Source organism: Cebidichthys violaceus, unplaced genomic scaffold (genome assembly GCF_023349555.1).
Source record: "Cebidichthys violaceus isolate CVI_PGR_0920_01 unplaced genomic scaffold, fCebVio1.0.p SCAF_12, whole genome shotgun sequence".
Classification (NCBI taxonomy): Eukaryota; Metazoa; Chordata; class Actinopteri; order Perciformes; family Stichaeidae; genus Cebidichthys; species Cebidichthys violaceus.
This window is the reverse complement of record NW_027176285.1, coordinates 3,541,570-3,559,793: the sequence shown is the minus strand read 5'-3', so window position 1 is coordinate 3,559,793 and position 18,224 is coordinate 3,541,570.

Here is an 18,224-nt window from a genome sequence, read left to right as displayed (position 1 = left end):
TTTGTAACACAACAAACACGATATCCCTCTGGACTAAAGTCTGATTTGCCTGTATGCTTTTTATTGTGACGTAAATATTTCAAAATGGAGCATTTTTTTCCACTCCATACATCATGCATGAGCTGATCATCAGTGATATGTAAAGTTTCAAAAGAGAGAAATATAAACCAGAATAACACACAATTCACTGTATATCATGAAATAGTCGCTTTTATTTTGGGAGATCTGCATGGAGGTTTTTGGTACAACAAACAATGATACAATAAAATGCTGCATTAATATAACGTAGTGTGTTTAGTTAGTTTATTTAGTGGATGTAGTTAGGGCTAACATGTCGCTCTACTCTCGACTATAGGCCTATATTTATTTTTTAAAGGTTGATTTAAATGGTGACATTCAGCCACACAGTCATAAGGGAGCGCGTGGATAATAACGGCTCTTATGTAAACACGATGAGAAAGGCAGTCTAGTCCGTGAGCTGAGAACTCTCTGTAATAATCCTGCTGACAGTCGAAACAGACTCAACGTAAACGATCACACCGTATTTAGTATTGATGTCGAGCAGGTCGTTAAGCACAATCAGTTACCTGTTAGATCCGGTGTGTCCGGAGATTTAGATGGTAAATGAACGTACCACAATGTGAGCCGTGCGCAAAATTACGTGCTGCGAATAAAAAAAAAAAAAAAAAAAAGAGACTGTAGGCTCCATGCAACAATGATTCGTGCTGCTGATGGTTGCAGGTATTTAATGACAAATAACGTTACACATTGTGTAAACATCAGCATATGAGGCCTTTTAAAAAAAAATAAAAAAAATGGAAAGTTCCTGAGTGTTTTTCTAACACCACACATACTGCATTAATTCATACGAAAAAAAATCATAAAAACATGAATTTTAAGGTGGACATGAAATGGAATGAAAACACTGTTTTGGTTTGGCGGAATCATTTTTTTCCACATTTTCAGTCCACGATTTTGGAAACAAAATGGCGCTGGGTCTTCTTTTTTTTTTTTTTTTTTTAAATGCTAAATCTTGCAAAATGGAGACGATGGAAATCTGCGGAGTTAACGTCAGCACGTCTGAACATGAAGCTGTTTACAACCCAGAGTCAGTTCTTCTGATGGTTGAGTTTGTTAAAGCTTAGCTTCACATGCATCCGGAGCTGTTCCAAGTCACTTCAAGTTCAATGCTTATATTATATGAGTATGAGCTGTTATGTTGGGTTACTTTAAGAGCTCTCTAGGAAGCAGTGCTCAAGTGATGAAGTCTGGGGCTTTTATTGTGAAGGATAAAACGTAAGGAGGGGAAGAGGAAAAAGGTTCTTGGAGTGCGTGTAAAGAAAATAGAGTGGTTGCCGTCTTGGTGCAGACTACGAAGCCCTGTGTTATTATTTTATCACTATTATAAAGTATAGGCGCAACATAACCCTCAGCTACATGATTGGATCTCAATTCTAAATGTGGTGGCAGCACCTTTTGTGTTGGTGGCTTTTCTACAAGGTGCTTGTGATGCGCCTGCTGCAGTGCAGCATTCACAGCTAGTCTAGATATTTGGGAATCATTCAGCTTTTAATCCTGAGTTCTGACTATAAAGTGCAGAATGTGACCTTTTCGTACATTTCCCCTCCCTCTCAGGTGGATTGCCTGCACTTCCTGAAGACAACGGGATTTTCGACAACCCTCCTCTCCCTCCCGCTGACCAGGTGAGAGTAGAAGAAGAGATTAGATGTTGGTGTGAATAACGATGCTGTGCTTTCTGGGCCATGATGCTCGGGCTCCCCTTCCCGGCGGAGAGAGGAAGACCACGGAGAAGAAGTCGACGATGCGCCTCAGGAAGGCGATGGAGACGCGGTGAGCTGGTCATTTCTTCAGGGCTCAGAACCACCGCATTGAGCTCCCCCCTGATGACGAGGAGGAGGAGGAGGAAGAAGACTACTGGGGTGTGGATGATGATGTGTTCGAGCATGACAGAGGTGATGAAGACGGTGAGTGGGATAATTTGTACATGCACCTTCCACCTAAAAAAATAATGAATCAGGCCTGAACGTCTGCCGTTGAATCCTGTTTTAGGGAGGTGTTGAATGTGACCTTTTTATACATTTTGCTTTCCTCAGCCGGTGGATTCTTCAGGGCTCAGAACCGCCGCATTCAGCTCCCTCATCTTCGAATCCCGCCTGACGACGGGGAGGAGGAGGAGGAGGAGGAGATAGATGTCGTGCGTTTGGACGACGTGGTCGAGCCTCACAGAGGCGATGGAGACGGTGAGTGGGATGACTTGTACATGCAGTTCACACGGTCCAAAATGATCAAGCAATCCCATTAGTTTAAGACCGTATGAGTATAATTGATAAACCTGTGTCAAATAAGCATATCTACTGTCCTTTCGTAAAGGAAGGTCCAGTGTTTCCTATGCTAAAGGAGCTAATAAAGGAAGCATTGAAGCACCTTTCCTTAGCCTTTGGAGAATTCAAACAGCTCTTATCATGGCGGACACTTAGATACTTCCGGGTCATTTCACTCAGTTAGGAACCTTCCCAAGCAAAAAGGACTATTCGCCCGCAGCCCAGGATTTAGGCTAAGAATCGGACTCTGCTTTACTTTAAATCAATATTTTTTAAATGCAATCTCCCCTTTTTTATTAGGTGAACTAAAAACATACACGCTTGTCAACCTTTTCACCTTCAGCAAGGAGGTCAGGGTGAGCCACAGAATAGTGTCCCTTGAGCATATAGGTGTTCAGTCTCTGTCCCGAGGCTGGCTCTAGACATGCCCCCCCCCCCCCCCCCCCCAAATGCTTGACCAATGGTTAAGTTGTCACAACGTCGCGCGAATGTTCTGTGAACCTTAGAAAACCAAAGTCCTGCGAACGTTAGGAAAACCTCTGAACGTTCTTTCAATAAAATCCAGTGAACATTCTGAAAACTACGCCAGTGAACTGGTTACCAGGGCTTAGCGTAGCCTGTTTTCCAGCTTTTCTTTTAGCAAAAGTAGCATTTTATGTTTTAGCCTTGAAACATACCGCAGTGCAAACGCTGTTGTCTAACATGAATCACTAAACTACGTGACCATGTACGAGGAGAGACATTAATGCCAATATAGTGTGGATCCGAATCGTCAAACACGACCACACAACCAGTTTCACTGAATCGATGTATTCCATTTTCTATTGGTGACAACCTGATGGATGATAATACTGCGGATTTGTGGTTCAGTGTCAGTCCATGTTGTGACTCTCTTGAAACATCAAGGTAAAGCTTTCCTTGCTGAGCTGCCATTCATCACAACGCCGGGGCTGCAGCCAAAAGGAATAAGGCTAAAACATTGTCATACAAGCCATGACAATACACCTGCAACACATTAACCTAATGGAACACAGACATGTAATTATAGCCAGATCCATAGTACTTTAGATGGGGCAGTGATATTATAAATCTATTAATGTACACATTCACACATTTGGTGAATTATTTCCAGCTGACTTTGACTTGCTGTATCTGAGCTTTGATTGACAGTAGGCGATGCTTTTACAAAAGGTCGATCTCTTATCTCGATCATAACCTGCTCCAAATCAATTCAGGTGTTCAGCATGAGTTACCATGGTGATCTACCAAATTAAAAAAAAAAAGTTACCTCGCCAAGCCCAAATCCTGCTTCATAGTACAGGCTCCTACTAAACAGCTCATCACACTTTCGCATCATTTCTCCATACTGTTTTGATCACTGGAAGCTAAGTGCAGTTTACTTATCAGTTTAGGCGAGGTCTAAACAGGGAGATCAGTCACTCAGAATAAATACTCAGTAGCTAGCAAACAAACAGTCAATCAAATAGTAGTAGGTAAAGGAAGCAGCGATGGAAAGTTATGTCAATTTTTTACTTAAAGCTGAAACTGTCACTCAAGGTTTTGAATCTATTCATTCATGCTATCATTGTAAAAGTCACCAGAAGATACCGAGAGGTTTTATCTTGTTGATTCCTTTCAAATTACGATTTAATGTCATAATTTATCCTCTATGCATGACTTCAAATGCATTGTGTAGGTCCTGTATCCAATGCAGAAGCAGGTGCTTTCCATTGACCCCTTGGATGAAACCTCTGACCGCATAAACAAATGCACGGACCTGACAACGCAACGCATCGATCATAAATGTTCTTGGTTACGACTAGAAACAATATTTTGCTATTCCACAGAGCTTTCATGAGACACACAAAAACATCCACTACTCACAATGGACTTACAATAAGTGTCAGCATGACTCGATGTCCAGTTCTGCGAGGTATCGGTGAACCTGACCCTTTGTTGAGAACAGCCGTTGAATGTTCCTGATGGTACTGTGGCTCTTGTAGTTTGCAGAGCGTCTCCTACCTGGTCGGGTGCTAGATGTCAGTGCTGCTGAGGCTGCTATCACTCAGTTTGAGGAGGCAAATCGCTTTCACACTGGTAACTGATTCAGTTGTTTGTTCCTGTCCATGTAGCATCATATGCATTAAGGTGTCACTGAGAAATTAGAAAACCAGGAAGAAATAGATCCTGTCATGTAAGAATAAACCGACAGTTACATGCGCGCACATGTAATGTATTACTAATCTAAGCAGCGTTCAGTTCTTCTGCTCCACACATCTGGAACAAAGTCCCAGAAAGCTGCAGGTCTGCAGAGACCCTCAGCTCCTTTAAATCCAGACTGAAGACTTTTCTGTTTGTTTGCTGCCTTTGATTGAACCACATTCAAAGATATTAATCAATTTCTGCATTTTACTACTGTATTTTATTTCTTAAACTGCACTGCAACTATTATTCTGTTTTTAGCTTTTTAGTGTTTTAATGACTGTTTTTAATGTTTCAATGAATGCTTTTAAATCTCCTTTTCTTTTGCATTATGTTTTGATGCTTTTAATGGTTTTACGTGAAGCACTTTGAATTACCTTGTTGTTGAAATATACAAATAAACTTGCCTTGCCTTGCCTTGCCTAATCTACTGCCATGGTTCCCTTAGATCAAGTATACAACATGCAGTTTATGGTTCCACTGGATTTGTATTTGGGAGACCCCCGTTGGAGCAAGACTTCCGTTATCCAGTAGCAGAACCTGAAGCTTTCTGACAACAGAGGAGGAGGAGGATGATATACCTGAAGCTCTCCACCCCTAGCTGCTCCCTCCGTCTGTGTGCTGAAGTTATTGCTAGTGCCCACTCAGCGCCGATTGCACACCATCCATCCACAAAGGCTGGATTTTTTTGGAGCATTTTCGAAGATTTCTACCACTTTCTCCCTCAGGGAGTTTTCCCTCGCCCTTATAGAGGTTAAAAGGTATAATATGTTACATTTGCCTGTTGCCGTTTCGGCGTTCAAAGTTGGCCGCTCCTCCTCGGCTTGACGAGCGAGGGAGGGAAAGATAGAGAGAGAGAGAGAGAGAGAGAGAGAGAGAGAGAGAGAGAGAGAGAGAGAGAGAGAGAGGCGACGTCGGCTCTGTGTGCGGCTCAGCGCTGCTCTTGGTCAAACAGACACACCGATGGCAGCGCTCTGCACACAGCAGAGGACAGAGAGAGAGAGAGAGAGAGAGAGAGAGAGAGGAGCAGGGGAAACACTGGAGCACATAGAGACGCATTAGACAGCCTGCACACCCAGCACGGCGTTAATGTGAGGGGGGGTCCAAATGCCATTTGCTGACACCCAGAAACGTCCCGAAAACAGCAAATTAAGAGGAAAAGAGAAAATACAAGCAGAGGGCAGACCCTCTGCAGATACAGACACCACCACACCCTTCTGGTGGGTCGTAAGTGATGATCGACAGGGATTCTGGAGTATAGACATTGCTTTTTTAGAAAATTCCTGCACCTTTAAGACTAGGGGTTGCTGTTCTGTGGCTGCTCTGTCAAGTAATCATGTGTAAGGCAATAAAAATGGCTATAGCCTTGAGAAAATTACCTTTTATAAATATGTTTGTGTATTTTCTATGATCAGCCCAAAGTAACAAGTTGATTTAGATCCACCCAAAACAAAATGTTACCTAAATGCTGACGTCTTTGAGCTCGATGAGAGCTGGCTGTAACGTCGTGCTCACTTATACAATCACATCTGCCCCAGTAGAGATAAGATGCAACCAGGCGGCAACCTCCGGTTCTGAGAATTGGAGGGATTCTTTATATTAGTAATTATCCTAAACTTGGACTCTCTCTGCTGTCCAGCAAGGAGCAACTCCTCTGGTTGCAAAAAGAAGTCTGATTATATTATATATATATCTCTCTCTCTCTCTCTCTCTCTCTCTCTCTCTCTCTCTCTCTCTCTCTCTCTCTATATATATTTTTAACCACTTTTCCTTGACCTCGATGGAAAACATCATGTCGTTTGTGATATTTATGGCCGAATTGGTGCATCGCTTTAAATGCTGCCGCCGCATGGATTGTAGAACGTCACGGCATTATTTAATTTCCTTGTATAAAAAGGATGGTCTAGTGTAAAGGAGATGAGAAAAGGAAGCATGAGATCACCTTTCCTTAGCATTTTTAAGATTTTTTTATGGCGACCATTAAGATACTTCTGGGTCATCAGTTAAAATCCATCCTAAGCAAAAAACAGACTATGGCAGCCGTAACCGGCCCTCCCCGACCCTATTTCAATTCAATTTATGGTTTGTACCAGAAAAAGTCCTTTAACAGGGAAAGGAAAAAAGGAAGAAGCCATAGAGAGAGCAACAGAGGGATTCCTATATAATCTATCTATCTATCTATCTATCTATCTATCTATCTATCTATCTATCTATCTCTCTCTCTCATGTGTACAGAATGAACATTATAATTAAAACAGTCAATGCATATGACATGTATATGTCCATATAAATGGATATAATTAGAGCAGTAAGCAGAATAATGATGGAAAAATTCCGATTACTAATAACAGCAGTTCTATTGTATGTGGATATAATAGAATATTGATAATTAAAGCATTCATGGTAGCAGTAATACAAATGTGACTAATTATAATAATATTGTATATATATATATATATATATATATATATATATATATATATATATATATATATATATATATATTTCACTTTTTTCCAGGCACATGGGTCTATATTAGTTGCATGGGTGTCAGACAGGGCCATGGCAGTAGACACGACCACAGTCCAGGTATGACCCCCATCCATAGAAACAGTAGAAACAGGCGAGGAGAGAAAGCACTCAGCTCAGTTTGTAATGTGCATTGTTGGGACATGAATTCAGGGTTAGGGTTACAGACGGAGAGAGAGAGAGAGAGAGAGAGAGAGAGAGAGAGAGAGAGAGAGAGAGAGAGAGAGAGAGAGAGAAGGAGAGAGGAGCTCAGTGTATCCTAGGAAGTCCCCCGGCAGTCTAGGCCTATAGCAGCTTATCTAGGGGCTGGACCCAGGCAAACCAGAGTCAGCCTTAACTATAAGCATTATTAAGTCTTAAGCCCACTCTTAAATGTGGCGAGTGTGTGTGTGTGTGTGTGTGTGTGTGTGTGTGTGTGTGTGGAAACTGGAAGCTGGTTCCGCAGGAGAAGAGCTTGATAGCTGAAGGCTCTGGCTCCCATCCTATTATTTAAGACTCCACAAGAAACCACAAGTAACCCTGCATTATGTGAGCGCAGCTCTCTAGTGGGGCAATGGGATACTATACGCTCCTTAAGATATGATGGTACCTGGCTAATTAGGGCTTTGTAGGTGAGGAGAAGGATTTTACATGGAGCCAGTGCAGAGAAGCTAATATGGGAGTATTGTCATTTTGTATTTTAGTTTTTGTGCTGCAGCATTCTGGATCAACTGGAGAGTCTTTAGAGACGTATTAGAGCAGCCTGATAATAAGGATTTGCAGTAATCTAGTCTGGAAGTAACAAAATGCATGAACATATTTTTCGTTTTGATACAGGATGTGATCTGATTTTTGCAATGTTACGAAAGTGAAAAAAAAGGCAATCTTTGAAGTTTGTTTTATGTGGGATCGAAGATGATTCATTAGGGTGGTGCTGGATGCTGGATCATTAGTCAGCACATATTTAATAAAGATGAATTTCACTTTTGTCACACAATAACTTCATGTCAGGTCTGACTTTTTGTCTGACTATTAAATTAATAAATCTTACTTGAATATTCTGAAAAGGGCATAACATGATTACATAATGACAAGAGCACCATTACTTCTTTTTTTTTTTAAACTCAAACATGGCAATTATTTTAATGAGACACACCGAGTAGACTTTTTGTCAGCCGCCCTTTTACTACTTGGCTTTCCAGTGGATTACAGGCGTACTGTAGGTTTGCAGCAATATACCGCTGTGGTGTTGACAGAAAAAAACAAAACAGAGGCAGTTCTGCCAATATCATTGTTTATTTGAAAAAATGGAATTCCATTAGCCTTTATCGCATATTTGTATTGATACACCAGCTATTCAGGATTTCAGCTTTATTTTTTAAATTTTTAATTTCTTTGCACAAAAACAAAAAGATGGATGGAGGTGCACTGGCACATGGGCAAGGACACATATCACACATTCACCACTTTCATTATTCATAGTGCTTCCAGTGAAGCAATCTCTGTTTCTCCATAAATATTAATATTGATTCCTGGTTTTGTTAAAATATGCGGTTGAACAGCGAAGATGTGCAGGTATAGTTTACAGGCCGAGAGGTTCTTCGAGGGGATGGATGTTGGTGAGTCAGTGTGTGTGTGTGTGTGTGTGTGTGTGTGTGTGTGTGTGTGTGTGTGTGTGTGTGTGTGTGTGTGTGTGTGTGTGTGTGTGTGTGTGTGTGTGTGAGACTGTGTAACCCTTTTTATGTACTGTGACAGACCTCATTCATTCAGGTCAATATTTATCCAGTCCTCCAGGCTCCCTGTGGATCCTCTTCTCATCTATTTCATCACTCCCTTGAGACTCTCTGCGTAAGCGTGTGTGTGTGTGTGTGTGTGTGTGCGTATATATTCGGGATATATATTAATATTTCCACACAGTTAGCAACGAATGTGTGTGTGTGTGTGTGTGTGTGTGTGTGTGTGTGTGTGTGTGTATATTCGGGATATATATTAATATTTCCACACAGTTAGCAACGAATGTGTGTGTGTGTGTGTGTGTGTGTGTGTGTGTGTGTGTGTGTGTGTGTGTGTGTATATATTCGGGATATATATTAATATTTCCACACAGTTAGCAACGAATGTGTGTGTGTGTGTGTGTGTGTGTGTGTGTGTGTGTGTGTGTGTGTGTGTGTGTGTGTGTGTGTGTGTGTGTGTAGCTCCTGTGTATCTCCTTGCTGGCAGAGGAAGGAGGATAGTTTGGCTCCTTTGCCAAATTCTTGTTGCTCATCTTTTCCAGCACTGTTCTGCTCGAGAATTGTTCTCCCAGCGCTGCCGATGATGCCAAATGTGCTTTGTAAAATCTGACGAGTAAAATTTGTTGTAGCAATATTTTGTCTCGTGAATTTTAAAAAAAAGTTACAGACGGCAAGTTATTTCAACATTCAACCAATTATCAGAGCATGAATATATTTTAAAAAACCCACCATGGAGCTTAATGTGTTCCTGTCTTTGTTGGCAGTGTATCAGCAGTGGCATCTTTTCAATGGTCATTTTTGAAACAGTAGTTTGTGGTAATGCTGCATTGGGTTGTGCGTATTATTTGGTGTTCATGGTGCTTTGATCTGATGAACGACGCAATAAACTTGTGGAATATGAAGCTTAGCGGAAGTTCAGTCAGGAAGGCTCTCTCTACACTCTCTCCGTCTGGACACCAGGGGGATTAGGCCTTATCTGACCTCAGGAGTCCAATCGCCAAAGACTTTCCACTATTCATTTCTTATGCATATGCAATACATTATTGTTCATTCTAATTAAGTTCCTCCGGATTGAAATGTTATTGTTAATTATGGTTTGAATGAAAGACAAAGACATGAGATACATATGGGTTGGGTTTTGTTATAATTTAAATAGGCTTTATGGAAATGAAGTGTGATTGTTTTCTTGTTTCAAATCTTTGAAAACAAAAGAGCTTGTGGTGCATTGTTCAAAAGTGGTCAAAAGTTACAAATTATCCCCCACGCACACTAAATCCAACAAATGTCATGGTTATCTAAAAGAATTCACTAAAACCACAAATGTCAACTTACTGGTGGCGCTACAGGAGTCAGAGGACAGTCAATTATAAATAGGTTTGAAAGGGCTGCATGAAGAGAGCGCGCGCGCACACACACACACACACACACACACACACACACACACACACACACACACACACACACACACACACACACACACACACACACACACACACCCTCTCTTATCCATGCATCTTTCAAGCTGATACAGGTAATACTGTCAAATCTGGTGAAATTTGAACCTCTGACATGCTGACCTTTTCGGATGAGGTTGTGACCGTCAAGCTGATATTATTTAGGAAGGATTTCTTAAAAGAATTTGAGGCAAAATTTGAACTCTCTCCTCTCCTGAGAGTGAGATAGATGCAGACAGGGCCAACGGCTCAGTAGACTCCAATTAGCGGGAGGCGTGAGCGAGCCTCTCACCTGCTAATCTGTCAGCTCACTGGGTGCATTCTCAGATGATAAAAGGGCTTGAGAGGCAAGACAGCCAGCAGGAGAAACGGGGAGAAACGAAAGACGGCGGACAACAAAGAGCACCTTAATTTAAGAGATAATTATTTCAGACATCAACCTTCCACAAGTTACAACCTAAAAAAAAATGATCAGTCATATTATAGTGTCTATGGCATGATCTAAGTAACAATTTAGGCTTCACCCACACTACTACGTTTCTGTTTTGAAACAAAGATCTTTTGCTACGTTTAGGCCCATAGCGTCCACACTACTCCGGAGTTCTAGAGCAGCTGAAATGAAGCAGTTTGAAAGCCATTTATAATGTTACTTCTTGCCTACATGCGGAGGAAGCGAGCTGTTATCAAAGCAGTTAACGACCAGCGTGTCCAGCGACACTATCAAGCCCTGCTGTGTAATTCTGCTGGAAATTAAGACTGACAACAGGAGACTTATTGGGCAAAAAAAAAAAATCTCTGTAGCTGCAGAGTTGGGTGACAGTTGTCCCAATAGTGACACATTTCAAATTGCTACTATAAAAATAAGGAATAGTCATATTTAAGTATCAAAAAAATAAGGAATAGTGACCTCTATGCGTGACAAATGCAAATACAGTCTGTTCAAAACAGAAGAAATGCATTTTCTGTCATTTTGCTGTATTGAAAATCAACATAATAACAAAGTTAACAAGTCACGCTTTAAGTTAGCGACCTTGATACGCCGCAGCTCGAGCTCAGACACCCAACACACACACACAGCCTGAAAAGCTGCTAACTGCCCCACTGGTCCTATCTCTCCACCTCTCTTGGTCTTTTAACCACCAGGTCCTGATCAGTGATTGACAGCAGCTGTGTACATCCACTCACTGCAGCTGCAAGGCGGCAGAAAGAAAACACACCCCGCCACGGCACGTAACAAGTAGACAAAGTGTTTCCCTTTTGCGACATCTGATAAGATAAACAACTTTTGGTACAATCTTCTGCATTAGATGTAAGACAGAAGAGTCCGAACCCAAATTATGAGAGAGACAGACTGTTGAGTCAAGCAAAAGAAAATAAATAATGAAGAAGAAGAATTGTAACAACTCCACGAGGTGGGTTTGCAACGACCACTGTATTGTGTGATTGAATGAATACAACCCACAATTGGCTAACCCCCTTTATAGACACCAATGAGCTGTAAGGCGTCTTAAAACACTGTGAAACGAGCCATGATGCATGCTGGCATCGTATAACGCACGTCATGCAATCCTGACAAAAAACGAAATTATAGTCACCAAGCTGCTTGGCAGCAGCTTTAGCTGCGGCGATGTTCAGCAGTGTGTGTGTGTGTACTGGTAGTTCTGTTAGCTGTTAGCCAAACACACCGTCCATTCTGTTAGCTGTGGGTATAGAGTAGCAGATGGGGGGAACTGGAGATGCACTCACCCTTAGTGGTGAGCGAGGAGTCAGCAGGCAGTATAAAACGGGTAATAAAAGCTGTTTTGAGAAAGTGTGAATCACCGCAACCACGAGAGGTCCTTGAGCATGCAGCTATGACTAAGCACCCAAAATATTATGCAGGAGAATGTGAGCTTAGCAATGGACAGACACAGAAGTGCACCCACTCTCTCATTCTCAAACTCACATAGTCACTGACGGACGCACACGAAAGACCGATCACATGATCCTCCTGACAAAGATAATGATAATAACAATCTATTTTATTTACAGAGCACTTTTCATAGGAGTCAAATACACTTTGTACAAGTAAAAATGATCATGAAATCATTTTGATTTGGGATCAGTGCAGTCCCAGAAGTGTTTGGGGAGTGAGTTCCAGAGGGAGCAGGCAGCTATGGAGAAAGCTCTGTCGCCCCAGGTCCGGTGCTTGGTCCTGAGTGGTGGAGACAGGATGTTGGCATCAGAGGAGCAGAGGCTGTGGAAAGGAGTGTGGTGGTTGAGCACATCAGTGAGGCACATGAGGAGGCCTGGTTATTGAGGGCTTTGTGAGCGAAGAGAAGGACTTTGAATTGGATCCGTTGTTTGACAGGGAGCCGGCGGAGGTTCTGGAGAACAGGGGGTGAAGTGATCACAGGAGCGGGAACGTGTAATCAGAAGAGCAGCAGAGTTTTGGATGTACTGGAGTTTAATTAAGATGAAGAATGCTGAGATGCAGTAGTCAATTCTGGATGGGATGTAGGCATGGATCAGAGTTGCGGCGGCAGAGAAGGAGAACGATTGGCACAGACAAGCTATGTTCTTTATGTGGAAAATGGCAATCCTCTTGATTCAATTGATGTGGTGTTTGAAGGAGAGGTTGCTGTCGAAAATGACTCAGATGCTGCAGGTGTGTGAGGAGGAAAAAAAGAGTGGAAATGTCAATGGTGAGGCAGAATTTGTGAGTGGATTTGGTTAGGGATTTGGGACTAATGATGATCATGTCGGATTTATCACAGTTTGGTTTGAGGAAGTTGGTTTGCATCCGTGATATAATTGCAGTGAGGCAGATGGTCATAGCGGGGTGAGTTGCGTTAGTGATGGATTTTGTGGGAATGTAGAGCTGGATGTCATCGGCGTAGCAGTGGACGTTGAGGCCAAAGCGGGGTATGATGATACCATGGGGGAGCAGGTAGAGGAATGTTGGCTGAGAATCCTTCCCATAGTGAAAACATGGGGATTCAGAGATTCTGTTTGGACCAATGTTTGGAATATGTCCAAAGGTGGGCAAAACTGGATATATTATTTGGATGTCTTTCAATTATTTTTATTTTGACTGTGTAAGGGTCCTAAAATAATAGCAAGGTTGTAGCTAGGGACTCTGCTTCCACTAATAGGCCTGTGTAAGACTTTGCAGTCAAAGTCTTCAAGAGAAATAAGACCAAGTACGGTTTAGCTCGGCAGCTAGCAGGCCTTTTGCACCATATGTCCATCTGGATCAACTCACTGCACGCCTGAGAAAAAAACTTGGATTCATCCGAGGAGTCAACTTAACATCCGTGAACTTGAAATCAAACTTTCCCTTGTATACACCACTTGTGCGTCTTATTTAATTCTCAGACCAACCACGAGTTATCTGCCTTGGAGCACCATTTCGAATCAGATCAGCAGCAGAGTTCAAATTAACTGCAAACTTTCCCAGTTGGCCCCCTGCAACCATGCAGCGCTAGTGTAATGAAGGTAAACAGAGCATTGTTTTCTCTTACCATGGGGGAGGCTCTCTAGTCAGCAAAAATGATTAAAATGCAACCAAAATATGATTAAAACACCACCACAGCACTGCTGCTATCACGTTGACGTTGTAAAAAGTCAAGGAGAACCCAGCCAGTGCACTATCAATCAATCTAAATTAACTTCGTAAAATCCTACTTTCTTGCATACATCAATCTATGCTTTCAAAGTTTTTCAAGCCAACCATGACTTCATTCTGCCTCACAGCTCCATTTTAAATCAGACCAGCAGCAGACTTCAAATGAGGCTGAAAACTTTCACAGTTGGGTTCCAGATTTGTGCACGGCTCGTTTTAAGAAAAAGAACAAAGAACAATGGTTTTCATTGCATCGGGGGGGCTCTCTATAGACAAAAATAAATAAATACTTTGAAACGAGACGTACCCTTAAGGCAGTGTTAGTGCTTAAACTGTGAAGAAGCCGTGCATGGCGTGGGCCTACTTCATGCTATACACTGACGTCTGCTCATTTTAAATCAACAGCAGAGGGCAGTAAGAGACTTTCAAATAGCAACCCTGTTGCACAAATCAGATTACAGGTAACTCTAATAACAAAGAATCCTTTGTTAACCGAATTCCTCCATTAACAAATGTAATTGTGTAATTGTTAAGGCAGGACTTGCTGAATAAACCTTATCTGGCTAAATAGACCTAGAACTGGGTCTCTCGACTGCCAGATGTCTGAGAGACGGTGCGAGACGAAAGACGCCTGAGCTGGGCAGGCCAGGCTTTAAAAACCATGGCGGAGGTCGATCACCGGCTTAGGTGGGTGATGCAGCTGTAGCCCATCGCGTCACCGCTAGCGGGAAGTCCCTGATGTTGACGGTGGTCTCCTGCGTGATGCTGATTAGCTGGTTGTTTAGATGGTTAGATACTGTCACGGTCATCATCTGCAGACGAAGCCAGTGTCTCAACAGGAAGTACCGGAGTCAGCGGTAGAGCGTTGGCGGCTTGGGCGCGGACCTTCGACAGCTTCGAATCTCAAGCCCCAGCTTGCTCTTATCGAAGCATCGCAAGAGATCCCACCGCTACCGGCGTCCGATCTTGGGCAGCGCTCGGCCGACATGCTCGAAATGTTACATTTCATATCTTTTATAGAATTACATGCACAGTATATTAGCCCTCTTTGTATTTTCTACAATAACTCTTTGCGAAGTTGTTACAGAATCAAACAACAAAGTACGTATCCTCCTCTTCCTTCACCTTTGCACCTCTTCTCCCTCCATCTTCATTCGCCGCTTCTGTCTCCATCTTCATCCCTCTATTTATCATCCTCTTTAACACTTTCTCTTATCGCCATCCCTTTATCGTCATCTTTCGTCAACACCCCCCCCCCACCACAGTTTATTTCCCTCCATCTCCCGCTTTTATCTCCTCTCTCCTATCCTCTCCTCTTCCTCCACCCCCAGGATAATTTATCAGTATAAGAGCTTACTAAGCAGCTGTTGGTGTTATCGTGTTTTTTTTTTTTAATACATTGACAACAGGAACAGATACAATCAATAGTCCCACAGGGCCACGGAGGAGTTTCATAGCTACCGAGAGAATCTGCGAGCAGATGGATTTCAGAGGCTGAGTATTAGCTGCTGTAGCTCAGACCTAGCATCCCTTAACTCCAATTCGTAAAACCGTAGAGAGGGCTGTTGAATTATGATATTTATTAGTGTATAAACAGGATAAACATGCAGCTATATCCCAAAAATCGGCACATGCTCGCTGGAGAGGGGAGATAAATGGTTAGATCTGAAAAAAATGAAACAATATGTCCACCATCAGATATTTAAAAAAAAAAAAAAATTACACAATTGCTACTTTGGTAGATGAATGAAACACACACACACTGAGAGGCTGTTAGTGATAACCTCGGTGCCGGTCAAATCAAGATAAGGAGGATTGAGCGCCTTAGGACTTCTGGAATCAGCCTTCAGGTCTCAAAGCTGGAAGAAAAAAATGACAATAAACAGTCTTTTATCCTGTTTCCCATAGTGTCGTTAAACAAACACTTGTTAACCTGTACTGTCCGCCGCTGTTACGTGGACGTTATCTCTGTGGCCACTCAATGTTGTTTATCGTGCCATTTATGGTGTCGTAGTATTTGTTTTATCACAGCTGTTCTCTAAAGCGAGCAGATGAAACCCCGATTTTACCCCGTGGGGATAATCGGATTACATTTTAATTCCCAAAATTGAAATCTCTCTCACTATCTGGTTTGGAAAGTTTGAGAAAGGCTTTGAGCTTTTTGTCTCATATAAATGATGGATATCCACCCACTGTGAGCTCCTCCCGGATTTATTTATCGCCGATGACGCATGTGTTTCAACCCACCGTGTGGTCTTCATCGTGTGTGTGATGAATACAATTACACCCAGAATGCATTTAGCGAACGTTCTCCTCATCTGGTGATTGTTTTTGTCTGTCTTGTGTTTAACCCCCTCTTTTGTTCTCTTACACCCTGTAGGGTAAAACAAACACAAAAACAACAACAACGGGGTAAACACTGTTGGGATTATTCCCTTCATGTACATGGAAAAAATCTTTTTCATTTGACATATTATACAGTGAGAGAAACTGCAACTGCATCATATTAATGCACCCAAATAGTGTCACTCAAAACGTGAATTAAAAAGGTTGAAATGAGATTCATGAATCTGTTAAAACAAAAATGTATGTAAAATGATCCTGACGGTTCTACTGTCATTATAGTGATGAACGTGCAGAGAAACAGGATTCAATCTGATAATCAATGCTAAAGCTTGGACAGACGTTGGCATCATTGGAGACTCCAATCACATGTCATTTCACTGAAAGGGCTATTCTACAAATGCTGATGCCCGTGGCTTCAGTGGAGGCCCGACTCAACGGCAGAATATCCTCCAGGAAAAGTTGCTATTTCAGGACTGGCGACAACTATTTATACGGCAAAGCAACCCACGAAAGGAAGACCGACTTATCGAAACGGGAGTCTATCGGCGAGGCGTTTCAGAGATTGAGAGAAAATGTTGCGAATAGTCTAGCCTTCTGCTCACAGCCGCGGCTAGCGCCATGAGCTAGCCTCATGGCTACGGGAGCTACGGCAGTAGCTCGGGTTAAGCATCGTTTTCTCTCCATCTCTCTTAATAGTTTAGCCCTCGCCGCTCACAGTTGTTCATTGGTGGTATTTTTTTTTTTTTTATCCCTGCGAATGAAAAGCAAATGCAGACTGTACAACATTATGTCTCCAGTGAAGCCGCTATTGATTTTGATTGCTGTACATATTCCTGCTCCCCACCACAGCGGCTGTAAATGTCAGGTTCTGGTGTCAGTCGGTCACAATTAAATTAGAGCTACTTCTTTCTAGACTGACCAGTTTGCACCATTTAACAATAATACAGGGATCAACTTGTCATAGATGAGACATAGACACTCTTAGCTCAAAGATTTGTTCATGACTTTTTACTTGTTTTATATACTTTACAGTAGAGAGCGACAGGAAATAGGGAGAGATGAGAGGCGATAAAGCTCGAGCCCAGGACAAAATCGTTCTGCATTGTTTTACAAAGACCTTAGAATTGTATCACTATATCCATCTACCGTCTGAATTATAGTGTAAGTGAGTAATTAGACTCTATGGTAGATACACTTTAAATAAATTATTTTGTCATTGCATCTTTTCAACAAGTGTGCAGACATGGCAACTAAGAAAAGGTCCAAACAAAAGCAAACAGGGAACCACAAAACAATGTCTAATAACATTAACAAGGATAATAGAAAAGACTGTAATTCTGAATTAATGAATAAAAGGAGCTTGGGAAATTAATTTATATTGGTATTCCAAAATTGATTTAATTTGCATAAATAACAACAATAATTTGTCAAAGAAAGTACAAATTAAAAGATTCTAAATTAAACTGCAATTTCTAAATGGGGTTTCACGAATATAAATACACTGATTTCAATTCAAATGTGTGCTAATAAATTATGTTCCCATTAAGTGTGTTGTAAGAGGTCATTTGAAAGACGACGCCGTTGTCTTTCAACATTAGAGAGACTAAACGAGAGGGCAAAAAGAGGAAGGGAGTGACTGCAAAAGAAAGCTGCTCTGTGTGTCAAGAAAAAAAGAGCTTTATCTATTATATATGCTTCAGAGAGTGGAGAGGAAAACAGACAGAGGAACAAAGGGATGAAAAGAACAACAACACAAAACTAAAGACAGGGCGAGAACAGAAGGAAGTCTACCACGAAGAGACTGGCCGGATGAAACCAGAGAACACAATAGAGACAGACGGAGTGTCAAAGTGAGAGGCAGAGGAGGGAGAGAAAGGGAACTGCAGTGTAACACAGTGAACAAAAACTGGACATGAGTGATTAGTACAGGGCAGAGAGCTGCCAGCTCAGGAGACTCAGTGTGTGTGTGTGTGTGTGTGTGTGTGTGTGTGTGTGTGCAAGTTAGCGCACAGCTGCTGAATGAGATCCTGCATTC